Here is a 14191-nt window from a genome sequence, read left to right on the forward strand (position 1 = left end):
ATTCCAGGTACTTTGATACCTTAATGTTGATGCAGTCAGGTCCTGTGCGATCCTTACTGTGGCTCCTTGGTATTTAAATTGTTTCTTTCTAACTGCTTGTAGGATTTTCTCTTTTTTTTCTGATAGTTCTGGAATTTGGCCACAATATTCCTTGATATCTCCATTTTGGGACCCCTTTCCAGTTGGGATTGAAGTATTCTTTCAAAACTATTTTGCCCCCTGGTCCACGATATCAGAGCATTTTTCCATCACTAAATCCTGTAATATTATTTGCTTTTTTACATGCTTTTTCCCCCCCTTCAGTGTTTTTTTGAATTGCAATGGTTATCTCTCCTGGTTTGCTTCTGAAGGTCAATGGTTTTGCTGATGAGGTATTTTACATTTTCTTCTATTTTTTTTTCAATTTTTTGGTTTTGTTTAATAGATTCTTGTTGTCTCATAAAGCCAATAGTTCCCATTAGTTCTTTTTTTAGAGAAAAATTTTCTTTATTTACTTTTTGCACCACCTTTTCCAATTGCTCATTTCTATTTTGGAAAGAGTTTCCCATTTGTCCAATTCTAGTTTTGACAGAAATATTTCCTTTTTTGCATTTGCCCAAGTTTATCCAATTGTATTTTTCAAGTATTTATTTTCTTGGTGCAAGATGTTAATTTTCTGCTGTAAGGTTTTAATTTTCTCTTGAGTTTCTATTCCCAATTATCCCAATTGATTTTGAAACTCCTTCCTAATTTCTTCTAGGAAGTCTTTCTGGCTTGGAGACCAATGCATATTCTCCTCAGAAGTTCTAGATATCTCTGGGTTAGGATATTTGACTTCAAAGTAGTTATCATCACCCCCTTTTTAATGGCCTTTCTTCATTTTTCTAGGATTTTGTGTTGGGGGGAGGAGATGGCTCTCAAAAGTTTGGTTTTGAAAACACAAGTAGCTTTTCTCACTGGGTTTAGTAACTCCAACTGGGCTGGCCAGTATGAGGTGCTGGTTACTTTCTTTTTTAAAAAAATCAAAACTTTATTTATCCTTACTTATTTTTGAATTTCACAATTTTTCACCTAATCTCACTTCCCTCCTCTCACACCCCATAGAAGGCAGACTATTAGTGTTTACATTGTTTCCATGATAGACATGGATATAAATTGAATATGCTGAGAGAGAAATCACATCCTTAAGGAAAAAAAAAAATAAAATATAAGAGATAGAAAAATTACATGATAAGATAATGGTTTTCCTTTTTTAAAATTAAAGGTACTAGTCTTTGGTCTTTGTTTAAACTCCACATTTCTTTTCCTGGATATAGATTGCATTCTCCATCACAGATACCCCAGAATTGTCTCTTATTTTTGCTTTTATGAAATGGGCAAGTCTATTAAGATTGGTTAACACGCATATGCTGCTTATAGGGTATACAGTGTTCTTTGGGTTCTGCTCATCTAGCCTAACATGAGGTTATGCAAATCTTTACAGACTTCTCTGTAATTCCATCCCTCCTGGTTTCTAATAGAACAATAGTGTTCCATAACATACACATTCAATAATTTGTTCAATCATTCCCCATTTGATTGACATGGTACTGTGGAGAAAAGCTAAGTCTATCAGAGTTTATCATCATACAACATTTATTTTGCCATATAAAATGTTCTCTTGGTTCTCATAAGCTGATCTAAGTTTTTACAATTTTTTTCTGAAATCTGACAATGTATGATATCTAACAGAAAAATAGTAGTTCATCATTTGTTCAGCCATTCACCAATTGATAAACATCCCATTGACTTCCAAACCTTTGCCACCACAAAAAGAGCTGCTATAAATATTTTTATAAGTAGATCATTTTCTTTTTTTATGATATATTTTGAGATACATATCTTCTAGTAATATTGCTGTATCAAGGGGTATAACCAGTTTTATAGCCCTTTGGGCATTGTTCTTCAGAATGGTTGGATCAATTCACAGCTCCACCAACAGTACATTCATTTCCAAGTTTTTCTAACATCTCCTCCAATACTTATTTATTTTTTCTGTCATATAGGCCAATCTGTTAGATGTGAGGGAGTATCTCAGAGTTGTTGTGATTTGCATATCTCCAATATATAGTTATTTAGAGCATTTGTTGTTTGACCATAGATAACTTTAATTTCTTGCTCTGAAAACTGCTTATTCATAATCTTTCACCATTTTTAAAATGGGTAATATCTTAAATTTTTATAAATTTGACTCAGTTGTCTATATATTTTAGAAATAAGAACTTTATCAGAAACATTGAGTGCAACTATTGTCTCCTAACTTTCTACCTTGCTTCTAATTGATTTTGTTAATTTGATCATTTTGGTTCTATAGGTGCAAAATATAATTTATATATTTATTTTTTAATTTAATATAGTCAGTGGTAGCTAGGCTATGCAGTGATTGAGCACCAGCCCTCAATTCAGCAGAATATGAGTTCAAATGTTACTCCAGACATTTAATAATTGCTTAACTGTGTGACCTTAGGCAAGTCACTTAACCCCATTGCCTTAAATAAATGAAAATTTTAAAAAGTTTATATTGTAAAAATTATTCATTTGCTGTTTCATAATAATATCGTTCTCTTATTTGGTCATAAATTCTTCCCTATTTTTGAAGAAAAAGTAACTACTAATTGCTCTTTTGTAACACTCATGTATAATCATGTATCCTTTTTTGACCATAGTTTGGTATAGGGTGTGAGATGTTTGTCTATGACTGTTTTCTACCATAATATTTTCTAAATTCCTCAACAATTTTAGTCAAATAGTGAGGTCTGATCACAGAAGCTTTAAATTATCATTATATACTATAGACATTTACTACTGTTTCTTTTATAACTTAGCTTATTCCATGGATTCAACAATCTATTTCTTAGCCAGTTCCAAACAGTTTTGGTTATGGATACTTTAATATTGTTTTAGATATGGTATGACTAGGTCACTTTCCTTTGCATTTTTTTCATTAATTTCCTTAAAGCCTTTGACCTTTGGTTAATACTTCTCTAACTTTATGAAGAATTTTTGGTAATTTGATTGGTATAGAATTCAACAAGTAGATTAGTTTAGGTAGGATTGCAATTTTAATTATATTATTTTAACCTACTTAGAAGAAATAGACATTTTTCAATTGTTTAGATCTAATGATTTGTGTGATTGCAATTGTAGTCATACATTTTCTGGGTTTGTCTTGGAAGTAGACTTCGAATTATTTTATAATACCTGGAGTTACTCTTATTTTTTTCTTTAGTATTTGAACTGGACCTTGACCAAGTCATATACAAAAGCAAGTTTCAGCATTCACTTTTAAAACCTTGAATTTTGAATTATCTCCCTTCCACCCACCCAAGTCCCCCTCATTGAGAAAGCAAGTTATTTGATGTAGTTTAGGAATGTGTAGTCATGAAATTCACTACCAAAATAATCATATTGCAAGATTAAATATAACTCACTCCAAAGAAAAGAGAAACCTCAAGAAAAAATACAGTAAAAAATATGCATCAATCAGTACTCAGACATTATCAGCTTTGTCTTTGGTATGGATTGTATTGTTTACCATAAGGACTTTCTCTTGTATCACAGTATTGCTGAAAAGAAATAAGTCATTCACAGCTGATCATCCTACAATATTTCTGTTACTTTATATATGATACATTTTCCATTGCATCTACTCATGTAAATTTTTTTCTTTTTACTGAGCACATCCTGTTCATCAATTTTTCTTTTGTTTAATTTTTATTTATTTAAGGCAATGGGTTAAGTGACTTGCCCAAGGTCACACAGCTAGGCAATTATTAAATGTCTGAGGCCATATTTGAGTTCATGTCCTCCTGACTCCAGGGCCAGTGCTCTATCCACTGCCCCACCTAGCTGCCCCTGTTCATCATTTCTTATAACAAAACTGCAATACATATTCTTATAAGTACAGGTCATTTTCTTTCCTGTTTTTCATCTTTTCTTATATATAGATGTAATAGTGGCATGTTATATCAAGAGGTAGGAATGTTTTTTTAGCCTTTTGGGCATAGTTCCATAATTCCAAATTATTTGATCAAATTTTTACATCATTGCATAATTCCTCCAACATCACATTAATCTCATTTTTCCTCATCCCCTCCAATATACGTCAGCTTCTTTTTCTGTCTCATTAGCAAATTCAATAGTTATTAAGGTAATAACTAAGAATATTTACAACCCACATTTCTTCTATCAATAGTGAGCTAAGACATTTTTTAAAAAAATATTTAAATATATAACAGTGATAACCTCATCTGAAAATTGTTCATAACCTTTGATGATTTTTCAGTTGGCAAAAGAATTTTATTCAAATCAACCATCTATGTTTGAAAAATGAGGATTTTATAAGACATAATTATTTCAATATTTTTCCCACAGTTAGTATTGCTGCGTGTATTTTCCTCCATCCTATTTCCCTTACCAAATTTACTGTCCCTCCATACTCCCACAATCTTCCCTCCCTTCTATCATCCCACCAACTTTCTTCTATCCTTTGTCCCTCTTACTTTCATCAAGGACAAGATAGATTTCTATATCCAGTTGAGTGTGCATGTTATTCCCTCTCTGAGTCACTTTTGATGGGAGTAAGGTTGATTCACTGCTCCTCACTTCTCTCCTTCCACTCCAATGCAAAAGCTTTTTTCTTCTCCATTATATGTGAAATAATTTACCCCATTCATCCTTTCTCCCAGTACATTGCTTACTAACCTATGAACTCCATTTTGTCATTTTAGCCATTCAAATTCACAGCTTCCACTGAGCCTTGTAAATATATGTACGTTCAAAATAGCTTAATAAATGAGCAAGTTCATATGAGTTATCAGCAGGTATGTAAGCAGTTCTGCATCATCAGATTCCTAACGATTTGCCTTTCCTATTTACCTTTTATTTATCAACCTATTTATTTATGTGCTAATATTTTAATTTTTTTCAATTAAATGCCATGGTAGTTTTTACCAATCATTTTTGAAAAGTTTTGAGTTTCATAATTTTTCTCATTTTGACTATTGAACTATGCCCAAAGAACAATAAAACTTTTCATACCCTTTAACCCAGCAATTCCAATTCTAGGCCTATACTCAGAAGAAATAAAAAAATGGGAAAAGTCTCACATGTTCCAAAATATTCATAGCAGCTGTTTTTGTAGTAGCAAAGAATTGGAAATTGAGGGGATGTCCATCAATTGGGGAAAGACTAAACATAATGTGGCACATGAATACTATGGAATACTATTCTATAAGAAACCATAAATGGTCAAGCTCTAGAGAAGCATGGAATAATTTAGGGGATCTAATGCTGAACAAAGAGAGTAGCACCCCCAAAACAATATACACATCAACAATAACATTGTGAGATGAGCAAACTTTATGAAACCAAGTCCTCTCAGCAGTGCATTGAGCTAGAACAACTGCATTAGACTGGCTATGGACTATATTATCCCCATCTAGAGGAAGAAAAACAAAACTACCAAACACACACACACACACACACACACACACACAAACAAACACACACACACACCCTTCAGAAACTGATGTAGACTTTGTGAAAATTATCTCTTATTTATCTCTTTCTCTTAATCCTTATTCCTCATAGTGAAAATTCCTAATCTGTATACATATTTATAAAATCTGTATGTATAATGTTAATCTGACTATTTGCCACCGAGGGGAGGGGGATGAGAAGGGAGGGTGGAAGAAAATTTTGTACTGTAAAAATATACATGTGCATCTTGGTGAAAATAAATAAATAAATTTTCAAAAATAATTATTCTTCCTCCCTCCATTTGCTCTCCCCCCAATAGAAAGCAAGCAGATATAGATTCTATATTTATCAATATGTTAAACATAGATGGAGATTGAACATATTGTGAGAGATGAATCAGATCCAAAGGAAGAAAGAAAACATTAGAGAAGGACAAATATACATAATACATATGACAACTTTTAACAATTGAAGATAAGCTTTGCTCTTCATTTAAATTCCACATTTCCTTCTGTAGATTTGAACGTCGTTTTCTATCACAAGTCTTAAAATTTTTTTTTATTATTGTACTGTTGAAATGAGCAGTTCTGTCATGGTTGATAATGATCCTATATTGCTTCAATGTGTATAATATTCTTATGTTTCTGCTCATTTCAAAAAGCATCAATGCATGAAAGTCTTTCCAGGTTTCTCTGAAAACCCATTCCTCATTATTTCTTTTTTTAGGTTTTCACAAGGTAAATATGGTTAAATGGCATGCCCAAAGCCACACAGCTAGGTAATTATTAAGAGTATGAGGTTGGATTTGAACTCCAGCACACCTGATTCCAGGGCTGGCACTCTATCCACTCTGCCACCTAGCCACCCCTCTCATTTTTTTCTTAAAGAATTATTGTGTACCATAGTATACAATATCATAATTTCTTTAGCCATTCCAGATTTGATGGGCATCCCCTCAATTCTCAAATCTTTGCCACTACACCAAGAGGTTATGTGAAGATTTTTGAACAAGTGAGATTCTTACCCTTTTTCATGATAACTTCAGCATACAAACCCATTAACAGTAGCGTCCTATCAAATGATATGCACTTTTAATTGCCTTTGGTCATAGTTACAAAAAGTTTTCCAGAAAGATTTGATCAGTTCACAGTGCATTAGCATTCCAGTTTTCCAGTATCCCCTCCAAAACTGACCCCTTTTCTCCTTATTTTTATTGGCCAATTTGAAAATTGTGAGGTAGTACCTCAAAAATAATTTAATTTATATTGCTCTAATCAATGATACAGAGCAAATTTTCATATCACTTTAGATAGCTGTCATTTCTTTTACAATTGTCTTTCCATATCCTTTGACCATTTATCAATCGGGGAATAACTTTGTCATGTTTAATCACCTCAGTTCTCTCTCTCTCTCTCTCTCTCTCTCTCTCTCTCTCTCTCTCTCTCTCTCTCTCTCTCTCCCCCCTCTCAGCAATATATAGAACCTACATCAAAATTGACCTCTTTTATCTGATAGCTCTGGAATTTGGCCACATCATTTTTTGGTGTTTTCATTTTAAGTTCTCTTTCTAGAGGGAATCATTGTATTCTTTCAATAAGTATTTTGCCCTCAGGTTCCATGATATCAGGACAATTTTCCATCACTAAATCCTGTAATACAAAGTGCTGACTTTTTTGCTCTTTAATGTTTTTAGGAAGACCTATAAATCTCAGATTCTCCCTTCTGTATCTATTCTAGAGGTCAATGTTTTGTTGATGAAGTATTTTACATTTTCTTCTATTTTTTAAAATCTTTTGGTTTTGTTTAACAAAATCTTGTTGTCTCATGAAGACATTAGTTTCCACAGATTCCATTCATTTTTTTAAGAGAAAAATTTTCTTCATTTACCTTTTGCAACTCATTTTCCAATAGGCCAATTTTATTTTTGAAGGAGTTTTCCATTTGCCTAAGTGTAGATTTGAAAGAAGTGTTTTCTTTTGGCATTTGACCAGTTGAGTATCTGAGAGAATTATTCTCATTTTTATTTGTCCAATTGTATTGTCCAAGGATTGGTTTTCTTTTTGTGAGATGTTAATTTTTCACTTGTAACATGTTAATTTTTCTCTTGAGTTCCTTTTCCCAATTTTTCCAGTTGATTTTTGAACTCCTTCCTGAATTCTACAAGGAACTTTTCTTGCCTGGTGACCAATCCATATTCTCCTCAGAAGTTCTAAATCTCCTTGTGTTAGGATCTGTGCTTTCAAAGTAACTCTCAATGAACCCCCCGCCTTTCCACTGGCCTTTCTTCATTTTCCTTAGATCTTGTGTTGGAGGAGGAACTGTCTTTCAGAGGATTGGTGCTGAGATCTCTAAAGGCTTTGTTCACTTCTCTTAGTAACTCCAAGTGGGCCAGCCAGTAGGGGGGTGCTGGTTGCTTTCTCTGTAGTGTTTGAGGCCTTCTCTCTTGCCCTGCAGGTAGTAATGGATGGTGGCAGGGTCTGAATTGTCCTTGAACAATGTGGGTTGGGCCATGGGGGAGGTAGTTTATCTCCCTTTCAGCTAAGAGACCTCTGCTGCCCACATCTGGGGCTGAGGGCATTTGAGGAGGTTACTGTTTGTTCTGGGAAGGGGGCTCAGCTAAAAGTATGGAGCTCAGACCCCTGAACCCAGCAGGTCTATGATCAGCTGAGTTCTACAACTCTCTGTGCTGGAACTCGCCCTCAATCTCAGCTGGTACTCCCCAGACCTCCACTCCCCCTAGCAAAGATCCTGTGCCTAAAATTGGTCATTGGACCCACCATTCACCAAAGCCTCCATGTCATTCCTCTGGCTTCACCCTGCCACTGCCCCTACACTATCTCTCTGCTTTTTGCTCCCAGTTCACCCATGGTACCTTGAGACAGACCTTTTAGCAAATGTTCTTCTCCTTGCTTCTCTTACTGGGTTTTGTCAATCAAATTTCTGTTAAGAAGTTAATTTCATATTATTTTTGAGGGGAACCAGGATACCTTAGCATAGTGCCTGTCTTCTCTCTGCCATTTTGGCTGGAAGACTGGTTTTTGATTTTTTAATATGTTGTTGCTGTCTCATTCTCATGAAGTCATTAACTTGTACAGATTCCCATTTATTTTTCAGAGAGGAATTTTCTGCTTTCAGTTTTTGCATTTCCTTTTCCATCTGGTCAGTTATCTTTTTTAAAGCATTTCTTTTTGTTTTCCATTTGCCCACTTATAGTTTTGAGGGAATTATTTTCTTTGCATTTCAACAAATTTATTCTTTTTTTAATTTTTAAAAAATTATTTATTTTCATGCATATAAACATGCCTTTGTCCAAATTACAAAATTTCCCTACACCTTCCCTTCTTACCCCTTCCCCTCAGCAGGGAATAATCAGGTTAGCATGTCACATACATATTTTGCTAAACATGTTTACAAATTATTAATTTTTGGCATAAGGAAATAGGATTAGGGGAAATAGTTACATAAGAGATAATTTTTAATAATGTGTTCATTAGATTTAGAAGGGTTGTTTTTTTCTGTGTGTTTTATTTTGTTTTTTTCTTCTTCTTACTGGGCATAATGTAGTACATAACCAATCAAATACAGTTCTCTTTGCTCTCTGGATTATCAAGAGAAGCTACTTCCATCAAGGTGGTACATCTGATAATGTTGTTGATGTGAGCATTGCTCTCTTGGTTCTATTACCTTTGATCAGCATCACAGTCCTTAAATCATTCCATGTTTCTCCAGAGTCTGGCCATTTATGGTTTCTTTTATAATAACCAATTTATTCTTTTTGTTTATTTATTTTAGATTTTTACAATAATGTTATTGTTAGAGTGATCATAAACCCTCTTCCCCCTGAAATAATGATGAAAAACTTCAAGAATAATGTGAGAGAGAGAAAAAAAAAGTGTACTTTAGTCTGTGTTCAGATTCCAATGACTCTGTCTCTAGAATGAGTTGCCTTGCCCATCATAGCCACTAGAGAATTTGCTTCAGTATTTCCCCCACAGTTGCTATCACTAGCTGTATTTTCCTCTAATCTATTCCTCCCCAATCTCATCTATTCCATTCTCTCTCTCTCTCTCTCTCTCTCTCTCTCTCTCTCTCTCTCTCTCTCTGTCTCTCTCTCTCTCTCTCTCTCTCTCTCTCTCTCTCTCTCCTTTCATCCTGTCCCTGTTCTGGGTACCCTTTCCTAAGTTTGTCCCTCTCCTCTATTATCTACTCCATCATTCCCTCTCCTTATTCGACCTTATCCCATTAGGGTAAGATAGATTTCTATACCCTATTAAGTGTGTATGTAATTTCCTCTCTGAGCCATTTCTGATGGGAATGAAGGCTCATTCATTTCCCCTCACTTTCCCCCATTCCACTCCATTGTAAAATATTTTTCTTGAATCTTATGTGAAATATTTTAGTCCCTTCTTCCTCTTCTCCCTCTTCCTTTATCACCTATTGACTCCATTTTATTACTATATTATAGCATTATATTCAGCTCCTTCCTATGCCTTGTCTATATATATGTGCTTCTTCTAATTGCTCTTTTAAAAAAGAAAGTTCATATGAATTATCAGTATCTTCTTCCCATGTAAGAATACAAGCAGTTTAACACCATTTAAAGTTCATCATATTTAGTCCTTCTCATCCACCCCCTCTATGGTTCACCTGAGTCCTGTACATGAAGATGAAACTTTCTGTTCAGCGCTGCTGGTTTCAATAGGAAAGTTTGAAAGTCCCATGTTTCACTGAAAGTCCATATTTTTTAACTTCCAGGCAAGATGATGGAGAGAAAACAGGCATTGTGATAAGTGCTCCTCTTTCCCCTCAAAAATAACATGAGGGAAACCTCTTAACAGAAATTCTATCAAGAAAAACCAGAAAGAGAAGCTAGCAGAAGAACACCTACCAAGAAGGTCTGTCTCAGGGGACTATGTATGATCCAGGGAATGAGAGCAGAGGACATCAAATAGGAGTTTCCATGCCTGGAAAACAACCACCTGGGTGGGGACCTGACCTCCATAGTTTCATTATGGAAGATCTTCAGTAAAGGTCTGTCTCTTTGAGAGAAAAGAGGGACAAAAAGCCAAGTAAGGAGGGAGTGGGGGGAAAGTCAGAAGTAGGCGAAGTAGGCTTTTGGCTACAGTGCAATCTAGGTCCCAACAGCTTGACAATAACAGAGTTCCTAGCAGCTAGATAGCAAGTCAGCCAGGTCGATTCCAATCCAACAAAATCTGAACTCTGGGAAAACTGGGTTAAAAGACAGAATTGGGTTAGGAACAAACCACTGTTAAGTCAAAGCTTGGAAACTTGGACATAGAGAATGAAACAAAACTCTGTAAAGGTAAGACCTAGAAAATATAGGTAACATATTGGCCAAAGAGAAGTCAAGGATCTGACCCCAACCTCAGCTAAAAATTAAAAAAAAAAAAAACCTTGGATCTATATTCCGCATGCTCCCAACTCAGAGATAAAACAACAAAGATGAAATGAAAAAGCTAAAAGAATAGTTACTATAGAAAAAATTCTTTATGGACAAAGATGACAGCAATGTCATGTCTGAAGAAGAAATCAGTGAAAAAAATCACTCATAGGGAAATTACAAAACAGTCTATATATTACACTGAAATATAAAAGCTCATTGAAGAGCTTAAAAAATAATTTGAAAGTCAAAGAAAAGATGAAGAAGAAAAATGGAAAAAAGGAATGAGAGTCACGTAGAAACTTATGACAAATTGACGAAAGAAATCAACTCTGTTAAAAGTAAAAATAACAAACTGTAAAAGCAAACATAAAAGCTAAATGAAGAAAATAAAATCCTAAAAGTTAGAATTCAACAAATAGAAATCAATTAATCTACAAGACTACAAGAATACATCAAACAAAATAAAAAGGGGTGAAAATTGAAGAAAATATAAAGTACCTTTTGTGGAGAACAAATGACCTAGAAAATAGATCCAGGGAGAGTTAATTTATGGATCATTGTACTACCAGAAAGTCTAGATCAACAAAAGAACCAGGAAAACATCATACAGGAAATTATAAGGAAAATTATCCCAATGTACTGGAACCAGAAAACAACATAACCATGGAAAGAATCCACAGAACCCCTCCAGAAAGTGACCTCAGGATAAAATTCCAAGGGCTGTTATAGTCTAATTCCAGAACTCTCAAATAAAAGAATGTTGAAAGCAGCAAAAAGAAAACAATTCAAATACAAAGGAAACAAAATCAGAACCACACAAGACTTATCATCCTCAACATTAAAGGAAAGGAAGACATGGAATTCCATCTATCAGATTGCAAAGGACCTGGGATCATAACTCAGAATGTACTATGCTGCAAAATTCGGCATATATTGTCAGAGGGGAAAATGAAATTTCAAGAAAATAGAGGACTTCCAGAATTTCCTGATGTGAAGACCAGAATTGAACAGAGAATTCAACCATCAAATACATGATGCAGGAGTTGCATAAAAGGGTAAATGAAAAGGGGAAGAAAAAAACAAAACATTAAAGGGAAGATTTAATAATTCTAATTATTTAGAACTTTACTTTTCTAAGGATAATTAAAGTGTCGAATATATTTGAAGAGAATGGACTTAAAGGATATGGGTATAACTGGGCCTTTTCACTCCTTTGAAGACATACAAGGTGACCTCACTATGCTTGACAGAAAAGGCCTGAAGAAAATCAGGATTTTTAAATTTAAACTTAAATGTCTCAATATCCTTTAGCCCACTTTAATTCTACTATGCTTAGCACTTTGTCTAATGAGGGCACCATAAACTTACTATCTCTGTTTCTTAAAATCATTTGTAAAGTTCTCAGGTGAGACATCCAGAGTCTCCCAGTACTTAGAGATCTTTAAGAATCCAAAAGTAAATTAGATCAGAGTTTAACAAGTTTTGTTTCACTTAACACGGGGTTAAGTACTGTGTAGGGATGGAGGATAATGTGGGAGAGAAAATAGGCCCTGGGGAGGGGCCCAAATAATTCAAGAATTGATGTGGTTTTGGATGATACTTTGGCTCATGAGAATTGTGTGTACTTGGAGGACACTTGAAAAGGGAGTAAGGTAAAAAAAATGATTATAATTATAATTTGATATAATTTGAGACATTGATACTTATCAAGCAATCAAGCAATTGATCTGTGATGATACTTGATAATAACATGAGATTCTCAAGCAATCAAATAATCAAACTATGATTGATGATACCTGACTAGGTACTTGAGCAATGAATAATACCAAGGAAAGAGTTACAAAGATTTGTAATTTTAGAGGGAAAGAAGGAAGAATGTTAATGCTGAGTAAAGTCTATTTAAATATCTAGCCCAGTGAGGGAATGAGATACAGTAATGAGATACTTTCCAAAACTGGAAAATAGTGCAGCAAAAACTAGGTATAGATTCATATCTCACACCCTATACCATAATAAAGTGAAAATTGGTATAGGATTTTTACATAAAGAGCAATACCATAGATAAATTAATAGACCAAACATACTCTATCTGATCTATGGGAAAAGGATAAATTTATGCCCAAACAAGAATTAGAGAAGATTATAAACTGCAAAATGAATGATTTTGACTATATTAAATTAAAAAGGTTTTGCACTAATAAAATCAATGCTGCCAAAATTGGAAGAAAAGCAGAAATCTGGGAAACAATCTTCAAAACTTGGAGTTCTAAAAAGGTCTCATTTCTAATATATATATATATATATATATATATATATATATATATATATATATATAATTGCATCAAGTCATTCCCCAGATGTTAAATGGTCAAAGGATATGAACTGACAGTTTCCAAATAAAGAAATTAAATCTATATATATTCATATGAAAAATGTTCCAAATTACTATATTAGAAAAATGTAAATAAAAACAACAATAAGGTATCATCTCACACCTATAAGATTAGCCAAAATGAGAAAAAGGGAATATGATCAATGTTGGAGAGGTTGTGGGAGTATTGGGAGATTGATGAATTGCTGGTGGAGTTGTGAATGGATAAAAACTTTTGGGAGAGCAATATAAAACTATGCCCAAAGAGCAATAAGACCGTTCATATCCTTTGACCCAGTAATTCCAATTCTAGGTCTATATCCAGAAGAAATTATAATAAAGGGGAAAGTCCTACATGCTACAAAATATTCATAAGAACTCCTTTTGTAGTGGTGATGGACTGGAAATTGAGGGGAAGCCCATCAATTGGGGAATGGCTAAACAATTTATGTTACATGAACACCATAGAATATTATTGTTCTAAAAGAAACCATAAATAGACTATAGAGAAGCATGAAATGACTTACAGGATCTGATGCTGAGTGAATGGAGAAGAACCAAGAGAACAATCTACACATCAACTGTAACATTATAAGATGGACAGCCTTGATGGAAATAGTTCCTCTAATTGGAAATAGTTCCCTAATTAGAGAGCTAGGACAACTGCATTTCACTGGTTATGGACTATATTATCCCCAACTAGAGGAAGAAAAAACAAAACAAACAAAAAAAAACCACACATAAAAAAGAAAAAAACATGATAAATACTTTATAAAAATCATCTCTTATGTATCTCCTTTAATCCTAATTCCTCATGTCAAAAATTACTAATTTGTAAACATATTTAACAAAATATGTATGGAAAATGCTAACTGTTGCCTGCTAAGGGGAGGAGGGTGGGAAGGAAGGGTGGAGGG

The sequence above is a fragment of the Macrotis lagotis genome, chromosome 7 (assembly GCF_037893015.1).
Source record: "Macrotis lagotis isolate mMagLag1 chromosome 7, bilby.v1.9.chrom.fasta, whole genome shotgun sequence".
Classification (NCBI taxonomy): Eukaryota; Metazoa; Chordata; class Mammalia; order Peramelemorphia; family Peramelidae; genus Macrotis; species Macrotis lagotis.